This window comes from Carcharhinus amblyrhynchos, chromosome 27 (genome assembly GCF_965287045.1).
Source record: "Carcharhinus amblyrhynchos chromosome 27, sCarAmb.v2.hapA, whole genome shotgun sequence".
Taxonomy (NCBI): domain Eukaryota; kingdom Metazoa; phylum Chordata; class Chondrichthyes; order Carcharhiniformes; family Carcharhinidae; genus Carcharhinus; species Carcharhinus amblyrhynchos.
In genome coordinates, this window is record NC_137350.1 from 37,688,234 (window position 1) to 37,703,436 (window position 15,203).

General features: G+C 46.8%; 1 protein-coding gene across 2 annotated transcripts in view; it reads right to left on the reverse strand.

Annotated features, from left to right (window-relative positions):
- Positions 1 to 15,203, reverse strand: part of igf2bp1 (insulin-like growth factor 2 mRNA binding protein 1) — a 174,524-nt gene that overhangs the window by 76,059 nt on the left and 83,262 nt on the right. The window contains exon 1 of one of the 2 annotated variants that reach the window (XM_080213462.1): positions 5,614 to 5,737. The exons of the other annotated variant lie outside the window; for it this stretch is intronic. The gene's annotated coding sequence lies outside the window, so the exon portion shown is untranslated. Of the gene's footprint in view, positions 1 to 5,613; positions 5,738 to 15,203 lie in introns of those variants that run through there. 2 annotated transcript variants of the gene reach the window in all.

A 15,203-nucleotide genomic window follows, 5' to 3' on the forward strand; every position in this document is an offset into this window, starting at 1 on the left:
AAAAATCAGTGTTATATTTGCCATGCTCCAGGATGCTGAAACTGTTCCATAATCAACACAATTTTGGAAGATGACAAACAACACAATCACTATTCCCATGGCCACCTCCCCGGGATGGAGATTTTCAGGATTTAACATAAGAACGTAAGAACTAGGAGCGGGAGTAGGCCTTCTGGCCCCTCAAGCCTGCTCCGCCATTCAATATGATCATAACTGATCTTTTGTGGACTCAGCTCCACTTCCCCGCCCACTCACCATAACCCTTAATTCCTTTACTGTTCAAAAATTTATCTAGCCTTGCCTTAAAAACATTCAATGAGGTAGCCTCAACTGCTTTACTGGGCAGGGAATTCCACAGATTCACAACCCTTTGTGCGAAGAAGTTCCTCCTCAACTCAGTCCTAAATCTGCTTTCCCTTATTTTGAGGCTGTGCCCCCTTGTTCTAATTTCACCCGGCAGTGGAAACAACTTCACTGCTTCTATCTTATCTATTCCCTTCATAATCTTATATGTTTCTATAAGACCTCCCCTCATTCTTCTGAATTCCAATGAGTATATCCCCAGTCTACTCAGTCTCTCCTCATAAGCCAAACCTCTCAACTCCGGAATCGACCTAGTGAATCTCCTTTGCACCCCCCCAACCCCCCCAAGTGCCAGTATATCCTTTCTCAAGTAAGGAGACCAAAACTGTACACAGTACTCCAGGTGTGGCCTCACCAGCACCTTATACAGCTGCAACAGGATCTCGCTGTTTTTAAACTCCATCCCTCTTCTCAGCTATTTTTATTCCCTCTTAATCAATCTCTTGGTCCTCCTTTGCTGAATTCTAAACTACTCTCAATCCTCAGCCTTGCTACTTTTTCTAGCAACTTCATTTGACTCCTCTTTGGATCTAATACTATCCTTAATTTCTTTGTTAGCCATGGTTGGGCTGTTTTCCTTGTTGCATTTTTGCACCAGAATGGAATGTGTAGCAAAAACAGTAAAATGCTGGAAAATCTCAGCAGGTCTGACAGCATCTGTGGGGAGAGAATAGAGCCAACGTTTCGAGTCTGGATGATCCTTCTTCAGAGCTCAATCAAGGCTCTGACAAAGGGTCATCCAGACTCGAAACATTGGCCCTTTTCTCTCCCCACAGATACTGTCAGACCTGCTGAGGTTTTCCAGCATTTTCTGTTTTTGTTTCAGATTCCAACATCCGCAGTTTTTTGTTTTAAGGAATGTATAACTGCGGTAATGCATACATTTGTTCCTTGAATATTAATCCTGGGCTAGCTACCATCGTGCCTTTTCTCCAATCTATCGTAGCCAACTTCTGCCTCATGTTGTTTCGATTATGACCCTTGTTTCAGATTGGACTTTTTCACTTTCCATCCTAATGAAGAATTCTATCATGTTATGGTCACTGTTCCCTAAAGGTCCCAGCACAGGATTATTAGTTAACCACTCCTCATTGCATGATATCAAATCTGGGATAGCATTGCTTTGACATACTGGTGTAAAAAAAATCTCCCACACACTCCTGGGATTTGTGCACCACAGGGATTATTACTAATTCAGTTTATCTAATCCATATGTAGGTTAAAGTTATCCACAATTAGTACAGCACTCTTATTACATGCATCTCTAAGTTCCTGTTTATTGCCTACCTTACAGTTACTGTTTGGAGGCCCATAAACAACTCCCACTGACGCTTTCCACTTCTTATTGCTTCTTATCTCCACCCAGACTGATTTACATTTTCAGATTCAATATCCCCTCTCACTATTGCACTGGTTTCATTCTTAATCAACTCCATCCCACCTCCTTTCCCTCTTTGCCTACCCTTCCTAAAGATGGAACACCCTTGGATATTCCGATCCCAGCCTTGGTCACCTGTAGCCATGTCTCTGTAATTTTTTTGATTTGATTTGATTTATTATTGTCACATGTATTAACATACAGTGAAGAGTGTTGTTTCTTGCACGCTATACAGACAAAGCACACCGTTCACAGAGAAGGAAAGGAGAGAGGATAGAATGTAGTGTTAGAGTCATAGCTAGGGTATGGAGAAAGATCAACTTAATGCGAGGTAGGTCCATTCAAAAGTCTGACAGCAGCAGGGAAGAAGCTGTTCTTATGTTGGTACGTGACCTCAGACTTTTGTATCTTTTTCCCGAAGGAAGAAGGTGGAAGAGAGAATGTCTCCAATTTGCACTGTTAATTTGTGTACCTCATTGGGAATGCTCCGTACATTCAGATACACTGTCTTTAGACTTGTATTTTTAACATTTTCACACATAGCTTTTTGTACTATGGCCCTATTTGCTGCCAACACTTGATTCTTCTGTCTTACAGTTTTGCTTTCTACTTTTCTGTCTCTCATTTCTATCTTTGTTTGTCTCTCTCGTGTCTCCCCAGGCAGGTTCCAATATCCCTGTCACTCCAGTTTAAATCCTCTCCAAACAGCACTAATAAATATCCCCACAAGGAGATTAGTCCTGGTCCTGTTGGGATGCAGCCGTTTACTTGTACAGTCCCATTGTCCCAGCAATCCAAATCCAGGATGATGCCACCCTGCGAGGGGTGGCCTGGGTTTGCGATCCGCAGACTGAGCTCAACTTGAAGGATAGAAGCTACCTTCCTGCCCTGTATACGTAGGGAGGCCATCCCACAGGACAACCATTCATAGAATCCCAACAGCATGAGGAGGCCATTTGGCCCATCTGGTCTGCACTGACTCTCTGACAGAACATCCTACCCAGACCAATCTCTTCCCTATCCCTGTAACCTTCACATTTACCCCACTAATCCCCCTAACAATGAGTTCCTCCCACATTCTGTAACACGTGCTAGTTGGGTGCATTAACTTGAACAGGCGCCAGACTGCGGCAGCTAGAGAAATTTCACAGTAACTTCATTGCAGTGTTAATGTAAACCTTACTTCTGACTAATAAACTTTAACTTTTTTTATCATTTATTAGTCACAAGTCAGCTTACTCTAACACTGCAATGAAGTTACTGTGAAAATCCCCCAGTCGCCACACTCCAGTGCCTATTCAGGTACACGGAGGGAGAATTTAGCATGGCCAATGCACCCTAACCAGCAAGTCTTTCGGACTCTGAAAGGAAAGCGGAGAACCCAGAGGAAACCCATGCAGACACGGGGGGAACATGCAGACTCCGCACAGACAGTGACCTAAGGCAGGAATCGAGCCCGGGTCTGTGGTGCTGTGAGGCAGCAGCGCTAACCACTGTGCCGTCCGTGACTTAGGGCAGAATTTTACCAGCACGTCTGCCCAAGTTTCGCACGATCCCGCCCGAGGCCAACGGAGACGCCGTTCTCCGAGCCGAGCCCACCCCCGGAATCGGGGCTGGCATGCCGGTAAAATTCCGGCCTTAGTGTGTTGGTGCGCTAAGGGGTAACTTAGCACGGCTGTGCCTCAGAAACAGCATCCACCACATTTCCTGTGTGGCTTTAAGGAGAATCCGCTGGGAGATCTCGCTGAAGCACAGTGCAGGGGGCTTGTTTCTTTTAGGCTTCATTCAGAACCTGAACGCACCTCGCCCACAATGAGCAAATCATTCTCACAGTAACTTCATTGCAGTGTTAATGTAAACCTACTTGTGACACTCTTAAATAAACTTTAAACTTAACTTTAAACAAATATCCGCCATTTACATATGGCGCCTGGACCTTTGACCTTCCCCGCCCCCAGGACATAACGGCAGAGCAGGCCAATCACTGCCCACCAGAAAATTCAACCAGCTCCTCACAGTTGAAGAATTATTATTATCCTGCTTATTATGTACATCTCAGGATGGGGGAGGGTCAGGAAGTGATGGGGGGGTGGGGAAATCAGGCTTAGGCGCTGCTGCCGTAGCCAAATGGCACATCGATCATCCTCAGCTTGCATAGTTGGGTGAGTGAGAATTGTCACTACCTGTGGAAGTGTAACGCCTCCAAACAGGAAGAGTGGGCCAGGTGGATGGGGGAGGGGGGTCGTGGGGTTCCACCCAGAATGGGATTACTACCCATATAAGTGGGTGTGGAGGTATTAAGAGAGTAGACCAATGGCTAACACTTTTAATGTCTTTGTTCAAAGGCTAAGGGTTTGAATTTAACACCAGGAACATGAAGGTAAAATGCAGTCTGACATTCCGGTACAGTGCAGAGACAGTGCTGCATTGCCTTTTAGGTGAGGTGCCAAATCGGGGTCCCATCTACCCTCTCAAGTGAACACAAAGAATTTCATGGTACTATTTCAAAGATGTGGGGATGGCGGCGTTGGACTGGGGTAAACACAGTAAGAAGTCTCACAACACCAGGTTAAAGTCCAACAGGTTTATTTGGGAGCAAACGCCACTAGCTTTTGGAGCACTGCCTCTTCATCGGGTAAGTGGGAGTTCTGTTCACAAACAGGGCATATAAAGACACAATCTCAATTTACAAAATAATGGTTGGAATGCGAGTCTTTACAGGTAATCAAGTCTTAAGGGTACAGACAGTGTGAGTGGAGAGAGGATTAAGCACAGGTTAACGAGATGTGTATTGTCTCCAGCCAGGACAGTTAGTGAGATTTTGCAAGTCCAGGCAAATTGTGGGGGTTACAGATAGTGTGACGTGAATCCAAGATCCCAGCTGAGGCCATCCTCATGTGTGCGGAACTTGGCTATCAGTCTCCACTCAGCAACTCTGCGTTGTCATGTGTCTTGGAGAAATTATTTTGTAAATTGAGTTTGTGTCATTATATGCCCTGTTTGTGAACAAAACTCCCACTTACCTGATGAAGGGGCAGCACTCCGAAAGCTCGCAGCTTGTGCTACCAAATAAACCTGTTAAGACTTTAACCTGGCGCTGTGAGATTTCTTACTATTTCAAAGAGCAGGGGATTTCACCCCAACAGTCAGGGATTTATCTTTCAACCAAGAATATAAAACAGATTATCACGTGGTTATCACATTGGTGTTTGCTGGATTACGAGAGTGACGACACTTCAAAAATAATCCACTGGTTGTTAAGCACTTTGGGACATTCAGAAAGGTGCTATATAAATGTAAGTTCTTTCTGCCTTTTAAACTGCAGCTTGGGCCTGGCATTGTTATGTTTTAGCCTCTTTATTCCCCCCTGTGAAGGAAGGCCTTGATGAAATAAGTGGCCTTGTGAATGAGAGTGTGTGTGAGTGTTTTATTGTGCGTGTGTCGAGGGAATGGGGGAGGGGGCTTAAGACACGAATGCTTCCATGAAAGGCCCAGTAGATACGAGGAAGCAACGTGGCTACTGTGCAGCACAGGCAAGCACTGGGGCCCATCATTACAGGCCCAGGGTCAAAGGTCACACCGGAAGTAGGCACGTTTTGGGAGAAACAGTGAGCTGGAAAAATCTTTGCTCTGCAGTTTCCTGCCACCCACTGGAGTTTAAGATCTTAATTTCCTCATCCTATTTGCTCAGGAGCCTGCGTGCAACACACTCAGAAAGGAGGTGGTTCACAGGAAATGAATGCTCTTAAGACCCCGGTACTCACAGGAAGTGCTGTAAATATTCATCACAACCATCCCCGAAGGATGTCAGCTTCGGGTCAGTGGCGCTCTCCCTGCGCCTCAGTATTGAAGGGTCAGGATTTAAATCTCACCTCAAAGCTTTGAGTCCACAATCCGCGCCATCATTCGCAGTGCAAGTACTGAGGGATTGTGGCACTGTCGGAGGTCCATCTTACAAATGGGATGTTAATCTGAGACTGTCTGCCCTCTCAGATGGTCCCCAGCACCGGGGGCAGAGCAGCAGAATTCTCCCCGGAGTCCCGGTTAATATTTAACCTTCAACCAACATCACTAAAAATAGTCTCACCACCACATTGTTGTTTGTGGGAGTTCACTATTTGATTTGATTTATTGTTGCCACATGTATTAACATACAGTGAAAAGTATTATTTCTTGCGCGCTATACAAAGCATACCGTTCATAGAGAAGGCAAGGAGCCAGTGCAGAATGTAGTGTTACAGTTATAGCCAGGGTGTAGAGAAAGATCAACTTAATGCAAGGTCTGGTCAGTGAGAGGTAAATTGACTGTTACAGTTCCAACAATACAACTTCAGTCAGTCAATATAATCTGCTCTGGGAAGCTCAGGGATCTACAGCGACTGATCCAAACGGGAAAAGGTTTTCTCTTTTGACCCTGTTAGATTTTGTGGCCTTTTTGTAGGACTTAGTTCGGCCTTAAATTAAATTGCACAGCACAGAAACTGGCCATTCAGCCCAAAAAGTCCATTTGTACTGCCTCCTATCCCACTCCATCTCACCCTATCGGAGCGATTCTCCCAAAAACATTCAAAGTGCTGAAATTGCGTAAGAACAGGTGTCAGAACTATTGGTCTCCCGATGGCTGGCCAGCCCCGCGGCCCTACATCGCTGCCTCTCCAATCTCCTCCCCACTCTCCAACCATCTCCCCACCCCAATCACTGGCCTCTCTGGTCATCCCCAATCTCCCTGCAATACCCCTTCCGCTTCCCGGCAGCCCCGATCAAACCTTTCCCTTCCTCTGCCACCGATCCCGAATGCAGGGTGGCAACGGAACCCCCTCCACCCCTGAACTGATTTCCCGCCCCCCCCGACCCTGCCCCCTTGGCACTCCCTGATGCCCAGTGGGCAGTGCCAAGGTGCCCCTTAAGCATTGCCACTTTTCCTCTTGGGCAGTGCCAGCGGGTCAGGCTGGTGATACCACACCCTGCAGGGACGGGAGGGGTGCGGGTGCCTCAATGACCTCCCTATAGCTCCCGTTAGTGGGGAGGTCAAACATGGTGGTGTCAAACAGAGCTGTGTGCTCGCACCCACACTGTTCAGCATGATGTTCACTGCCATGCTGATTGATGCCTTCCAGGACAGTGTTGCTGGAATCAGCCTCAAGTACAGAGTGGATGAGAAGCTCTTCAACCTGAGGAGACTTCAAGCTGTTACCAGGAGACAGTGCTGAGAGATTTCCTCTTTGCCGATGACTGTGCCCTGTATGCTGGCTCAGAGCCAGAGATGCAATTCAGTACGGACAAATCTTCCACGGCTTGTGACAACTTTGGACTCACCATCAACATTAAAAAGACCGAAGTCATGCATCAGCCTGCTCCTCATGCACCGTACACACAACCCATAATCACAATCAAAGGGCAGAAACTACAGGCAGCACCCTCTCTCAAGCAGTGACTATTGATACACAAGTTAACTGCAGAATAGCAAAGGCAAGTTCTGCTTTTGGTAGACTGCGCTCCACTGTATGGGAACGTTGAGGAATCAGCCCAGCAACAAAACTGAAGGTCTACAGCGCCGTGGTACTCACTACCCTTCTGTATGCCTGTGAAACATGGACACTGTATCGAAAGCATGCAAGACAGTTCAATCATTTCCACATGATTTGTCTTTGCAGAATATTACGCATCAGATGGCAAGACAAAGTACCAGTTACTGAAATTCTCTCTAGAGCAAGTCTACCATCAGTCCACACACTGCTGATGAGAGCGCAGACCCGGTGGGCAGGTCATGTCATCCATATAAGAACGTAAGAACATAAGAAATAGGAGCAGGAGTCGGCCATCTAGCCCTTCGAGCCTGCCCCGCCATTCAATAAGATCATGGCTGATCTGAAGTGAATCAGTTCCACTTTCCCACTTTCTCCCCATAACCCTTAATTCCCGTCTATCAGAAACCTATCTACCCGTGACTTAAATATATTCAACAAGGCAGCCTCCACCACTTCAACAGGCAGAGAATTCCAGAGATTCACCACCCTTTGAGTGAAGAAGTTCCTCCTCAACTCCGATCTAAACTGCCCCCCCCTCTTATTTTGAGGCTGTGCCCTCTAGTTCCGCTATCCTTTCTAAGCGGGAAGAATCTCTCTACCTCTACCCTATCCATCCCCTTCATTATCTTGTAAGTCTCTATAAGATCCCCCCCTCAGCCTTCTAAACTCCAACAAGTACAGACCCAGTCTATTCACTCTCTCTTCATATGTCAGACAAGCGCATACCCAAGCATCTCTTTTTTGGGGAACTCTCTGCTGGAAGACGCTCGCATGGAGGGCAGAAGAAATGTTTCAAAGACACACTCAAGGCCTCCCTGAGGTCGCTGGACATTGACATGACCACCTGGGAAATGCTGGCACAAAACCACCCTACCTGGCGCTGCCTCATCCACAAAGGCTGTCATAAGAACATAAGAAATAGGAGCAGGAGTAGGCCATCTAGCCCCTCAAGCCTGCCCCACCATTCAATAAGATCATGGCTGATCTGTTGTGGCTCAGTTCCACTTTCCCGCCCTCTCCCCAGAACCCTTAATCCCCTCTCTTATCAAAAACCCATCAACCCGCGTCTTAAAAATATTTAGCGAGGCAGCCTCCACCACTTCAACGGGCAGAGAATTCCAGAGATTCACCACCCTTTGAGTGAAGAAGTTCCTCCTCAACTCCGTTCTAAACCGCCCCTCCTTTATCTTGAGGCTGTGCCCCCTAGTCCTACTGTCCTTTCTGAGCAGGAAGAGCCTCTCCACCTCTATCCTATCCATCCCATTCAACATCTTATACATCTCAATGAGATCTCCCCTCATTCTTCTAAACTCTAACGAGTACAAGCCTAGTTTATTCAGCCTCTCCTCATAGTTCAACCCCCTCAACTCCGGAATCAGCCTAGTAAACCTCCTCTGCACTCCCTCCAAGGCCAAAATATCCTTGCGTAAGTGCGGCGACCAAAACTGCACACAGTACTCCAGCTGCGGCCTCACCAATGCCCTATACAGCTGCAGCAAGACCTCCCTACTTTTATATTCAATCCCCCTCGCTATGAAGGCCAGCATCCCATTCGCCTTCCTGACCACCTGCTGCACCTGCAGGCTGGGTTTTTGCGACTCATGCACAAGGACCCCGAGGTCCCTCTGCACCGTCGCCTGCTGCAGTTTTTCGCCACATAAGTAATAGTCCTTCCTACCATTATTCCTACCAAAGTGGACCACCTCACACTTGCCAACATTAAATTCCATTTGCCATTTCCTGGCCCATTCGCCCAGCCTATCTAGATCCTTCTGCAGACTCTCCACACCCTCCGCACAATTTGCCGTTCCACCAATCTTGGTGTCATCAGCAAATTTCGACACCCTACACTCGGTTCCCTCCTCCAGATCATCTATATAAATGGTAAATAGCTGAGGCCCCAGCACCGACCCCTGGGGCACTCCACTAGTCACCATCCGCCAATCCGAATAGCACCCATTGACCCCCACCTCTGCCTCCTATTTGACAGCCAATCCTCTATCCACGCTAACACCCTACCCCCAACTCCATGCCCCCTGACCTTCTGCAATAACCTCTTGTGAAGCACCTTGTCAAACGCCTTCTGAAAATCAAGAAAGACCACATCCACCGGCTCTCCTGTATCCACCGCCCTAGACACATCCTCATAGAACTCCAATAAATTCGTCAGACACGACTTCCCCTTAACGAAACCGTGCTGCGTCTGCTCTACCAAACAATTCCCCTCAAGATGCCTCGTTATTTTCTCCTTGATCACGGATTCTAACATTTTTCCTACAACAGACGTTAAACTAACCGGCCTATAATTCCCTGCCTTTTGCCTGCCACCCTTCTTAAACAACGGCGTAACATTAGCAGTTTTCCAATCTTCCCGCACTTTCCTGGAATCCAGCGAGGTTTGGAAAATAACCACCAAGGCACCCACTATCACCTCCGCCATTTCCTTCAGAACCCTTGGATGCATTCCATCCGGTCCTGGGGACTTGTCCACAATCAGTCCCTCCAGTCTGTCGAGCACTGCCTCTCTAGTAACAATAATTTCATTCAGGCAAGCTTACGAAGCAAGGTGTATTGCTGAAACACAGCTTAAGCGTGAGCTGCGCAAGTCCAGAGCCACCAACACAACAACTACAGTGTCTACACTAGTCTGTCCAATATGTGCCAGGACATTCCGAGCCCGAATTGGCCCTGATCAGTCATCTTCGGACACACCGCAACCAGCCTCAAAATGACTAATGGTGTCGCGGTCCTCATCGGTGATGATCGACGAACATGAGCTTCCATTACTGGGGAGCTGGTGTAAACCCTGCTGGAGTGAACCACTCCTGGCCAGTGAGTAGGGGGGAGGGTATTTGAGAGGCAAGTGGACCCGGAGACTTCAGTCACGGGCCTGTTAATCCTGGCCCCAGAGATGCGCAGAGGCCATGGTGCCCAGCTGGGGCGGGAGGGGGTAGGAGGGTTGCTAAATGGTCTCCGCTGATGGCTCCTGGCCATTGGGCTGCTATAGCAATGCAGCAGGCTGGGAGAATCGCCCCCGTCTTTCTATTCCTTTCTCCCTTGTATATTTATCCAGCTTCCTCTCAAATCTACCTCAACCAGACCAAAGGTGGTAGCAAGTTCCACATTTTCCCAACTTTCTGGGTACACGCATTGAGTCTAAATCACTATCAAACTTATCTTTCTGTTGACCCTATCAGTAACTGCAATCCTATTGCTGGAATTCTCCGGACTTCCACACCAGCAGCGTGGCCTCCCGCGGGTTTCCCGCCAGCATAGGGTGATAGCAATTGGAATTCCCAGTGAGAGCAGCCGGACCAGAGAATCCCTCCACCAACACACTACACGCCACTGCCCGCTGGCAGGATACACGCGGCTGGGAGACCAGAGAATCTCACCCTACATTCTGCACTCTCTCCTTTCCTTCTCCACTCTGTACTCTATGAACGGTAAATTTTAACTGTATAGCTCATGCTGAACAATACTTTTCACTGTATCCCAATACATGTGACAATAATAAAGCAAATCAATTCAATAAATCCATCTTTCATTTACAGCTCCGATACGTTTAGGACACTTAATACAGCACGGGCAACGAACACCAATAATATCTCGGCTGTACGGGTGAAAACCAGTCCTCAGCCGAGCGACTCCCAGTGCAGCTCCAAGACTGACTGCACTTCCACAAAGTGGAACATTGTTCAGGTTTGGTTTGGCCACAAAAAGCAGAACAAATCCAATCCGGCCAATCACTGTGCTCTCAGTCTAACCTCAGTCATGGCAACCCATTGTTTCAAATCATCATTCATAAAATAATCCCGATGTGAAATCACACCCAGAACAACAAATACTATAAAAACAGACAATGTGCATTTCCATCACAATTCACAACTTACAGAATAAGCTGTGATTATGTCATTTCATCTCTCTGTGCAGTTACTTTACAACAACTAAGCAATGTCAAAATTGCTTGATTTGATTTATTATCATCACATGTATTGGGTTACAGTGAAAAGTATCGCTTCTTCTGCGCTAAACAGACAAAACATACTGTTCATAAAGTACATAGGGGAGAAGGAAAGGACAGGGTACAGTTACAGGTTGAAGAAAAGTATCAGCTTAAAATATGTTAATATATGATTGAGCAGCACAATAGCACAGTGGTTAGCACTGCTGCCTCACAGTGCCAGGAAGCCGGGTTCAGTTCTAGCCTTGGGTGACTGTGTGGAGTTTGCACATTCTCCCTGTGTCGGCATGGGTTTCCTCCCTGGGTGCTCTTGTTTCATGATGTGGAGATGCCGGCATTGGACTGGGGTAAACACAGTAAGAAGCCTCACAACACCAGGTTAAAGTCCAACTGATTTATTTGATAGTAAACGCACAAGCTTTCGGGGTTAGCCCCTTTGTCAGGTGAATGGAGAGTTCTGGCCTCAGACAGAGCATATAACAGCACACACAGTTTACAGATTACTGATTAGAATGCAAATCTTTACAACTAACCTGCTATTCAAGTCTTAAAGGTACAGACAATGTGAGTGGAGATACCATTAAGCATAGGTTAAGGAGATGTGTATTGTCTCCAGACAGGACAGTAAGTGAGATGTTGCAAGCTCAGACAAGTCATGGGGGTAACAGATAGTGTGACATGAACCCAAGATCCCGGTTGAGGCCATCCTCACGTCCATGCTCTGGTTTCCTCCCATAGTCCAAAGATGTACGGTTTAGGTTGATTGGCCATGCTAAATTGACCCTAGTGTCAGGAGGATTAGCAGGATAAATATTTGGGGTTATGGGAATGGGGCCTGGGTGGGATTGTAGTTAGTGCAGACTCAATGGGCCGAATGGCCTCCTTCTGCACTGTAGGGATTCTATGAATTTCTATGATACATCCATTCAAAATTCTGATTGTAGCAGGGAAGAAGCTGTTCTTGAGTTGGTTGGTATGCATTTTCAGGCTTTTATATCTTTGTCCCAATGGAAGAAGTTGGAAGAGAGAATGTCTGGGGTCCTTAATTATACTGGCTGCTTTTCCGAGGCAGCAGGAAGTGTTAGAGTCAATGGGGAGGATGGACTGCGTGATGGACTGGACTATATTCACAACCCTTTGTAGTTTCTTGCGATCTTGGTCAGAGCAGGAGACATCATGCCAAGCTGTGATACATCCGGGAAGGATACTTTCTGTGGTGAATATCTGGAGATACTGCTTTCCAATGGTGAAATCTATCTGCATGATGCTTTTCTTACTTTTTTAGGAAGGGCTGTGCAACCAGGAAGCTGATAGCAGTGATGAGAGTGTTTGGAGAAAGCAGCAGAAAATAACAGCAAAGGTTTACACCTGCTTTGTAGATTCTGAAACTGGGCAAACTGGAAGGACTGGAGGTAAGATGTGGAGATGCCGGCGTTGGACTGGGGTAAACACAGTAAGAAGTCTCACAACACCAGGTTGAAGTCCAACAAGTTTATTTGATAGTAATCCCACAAGCTTTCGGAAACGGTGTTCCTCCGTCGGGTGTGTGGAAGGTTCTGATCAGAGAAAGGCGTATAAAAACACACACAGTTTACAGAATACTGATTAGAATGCAAGTCTTTACAGCTAACCTGCTATTCAAGTTTTAAAGATGCAGACAGTGTGAGTGGAGATAGCATTCACACTGTCTGCATCTTTAAAACTTGAATAGCAGGTTAGCTGTAAAGACTTGCATTCTAATCAGTATTCTGTAAACTGTGTGTGTTTTTATACGCCTTTCTCTGATCGGAACCTTCCACACACCTGACGGAGGAACACCGTTTCCGAAAGCTTGTGGGATTACTATCAAATCAACTGGTTGGACTTTAACCTGGTGTTGTGAGACTTCTTACTGTGTTGGAGGCAAGTCAGAGTGAACTGAAGAGATAAAAAAAACAATTGTGGCTTTGTCCCTGGAACAGACTGTGACAATCAGGACATGATGTGGATGTGCCGGCGTTGGACTGGGGTAAACACAGTAAAAAGTCTGACAACAGGTCAGGTGAATGGAACTCTCCATTCAACTGACGAAGGGGCAGTCCCCTCGAAAGCTTGTGAGTTTACTATCAAATAAATCGGTTGGACTAAAACCTGGTGTTGTCAGACTTTTTACAATCAGGACAGCCAGTGTTTGGTGAAAATGGAATGGGCTATAACCTGGTGTGGAGTGAGACAATTATTGTCTTTTAACATCGATGTGAAAGACACGATAAAAGACTCAGAACAGAAAGGTGTTACTGTAAATGGTCATTAGGTGAAGAAGTGAGATTTGTAAGTGAGCAGTCCTGGTGACTAGCACACCAGAACCAAGAACCCCAACGGACCAAAATCCCAGGCTAATCACACAGACTCCTGCCGACTATGGCAAGGTTTGCAAGACAATAACAGGCTACAAAGTGGAGGCAGGTAAAATCACCGGCCCCACAGCACCTCTTTCTGATGAGCTCAATGAATTCTATGCCCGCTTTGAGCAAGAGGTCAGCCAGAGCACGCCCTCCATCCCAGAAGCCTCGGATGAACCTGCATCCGAGGTCACCATTGCCGATGTCAGAGCAATTTTCTCAAAAGTCAACCCACAGAAAGCAACTGGCCTGGATGGGTTAGTGGGGTCAGAAGTCAGGTCCTGCTGGGGAAGGTATTCGCGAACATCTTTAACCTCTCTATTGAACAGCCTGAGGTCCCTATCTGCTTCAAAAGATGACCACCAATCCGGTACCAAAAAAAAGCCAGGCAGCGAGCCTTAATGACTATTGCCCAGTGGCTCTGACGTGCATCATTATGAAGTGCTTCGTTAGTCATGGAACAAATCAATTCCTGCCCCCCGGGCTGTCTGGGTCCACTACAGTTCACCTATCGCTGCAACAGGTCCACAGCAGACGCCATCTCCCTGGCCCTACACTCAACCCTGGAACACCTAGATAACAAATGTCAGAGTCCCATTCATAAACTACAGCTTGGCCTTCAAAACCATTATTCCAACAAAACACCTCTAACCTCCATGGTCTGGGGCTCAGCTCCTCCCTCTGTGACTGGATCCTATTTAGTCAGTAAGGACAGGCACCCCCTCCACGATCATCCTCAACACCAGTGCTCTACAACGCTGTGTCCTCAGCCCCTTACTATACTCCTTATACACCTCTGACTATATGGCCAAATTCCCCATCAACTCAATTTTCAAGATTGCTGATGACACCACTGTAGTGGGTCGGATCTCAAACAATGACGAGACAGAGTACAGAAAAGAATAGAGAATCTGCTGAACTGGCGCGACAACAATAATCTCTCCCTCAATGTCAACAAAACGAAGGAGATAGTCATCAACTTCAGGAAGCGTAGTGGAGAACCTGCCCCTGTCTACATCAATGGGGATGAAGTAGAAATGGTCAAGAGCTTCAAGTTTTTAGGTGTCCAGAATCACCTACAACCTGTCCTGGTCCCTCCATGCGGACACTATAATTAAGAAAACCCACCAATGCCTTACTTTCTCAGAAACTAAAGAAATTTGGCATGTCTGCTACAACTCTCATCAACCTCTACAGATGCACCATAGAAAACATTCTTTCTGGTTGTATCACAGCTCGGTACGGCTCCTGCTCTGTCCAAAACCACAATAAACTCCAAATGGTCGTGAATGAAGCCCAGTCCATCACTCAAACCAGCCTCCCATCCATTGACACTGTCTACACTTCCACTGCCTCAGAAAAGCTGTCAGCATAATCAAGGACCCCACACACGCCCAACACTCTCTCTTCCATCGGGAAAAAAATACAAACGTCTGAGGTCACGTATAGCCGACTCAAGAACAGCTTCTTCCCTGCTGCTGTCAGACTTTTGAATGGATTTACCTTGCATTAAGTTGATCTTTCTCTACACCCTAGTTAAGATTGTAACACTACATTCTGCACCCTCTCCTTTCCTTCTCTATGAACGG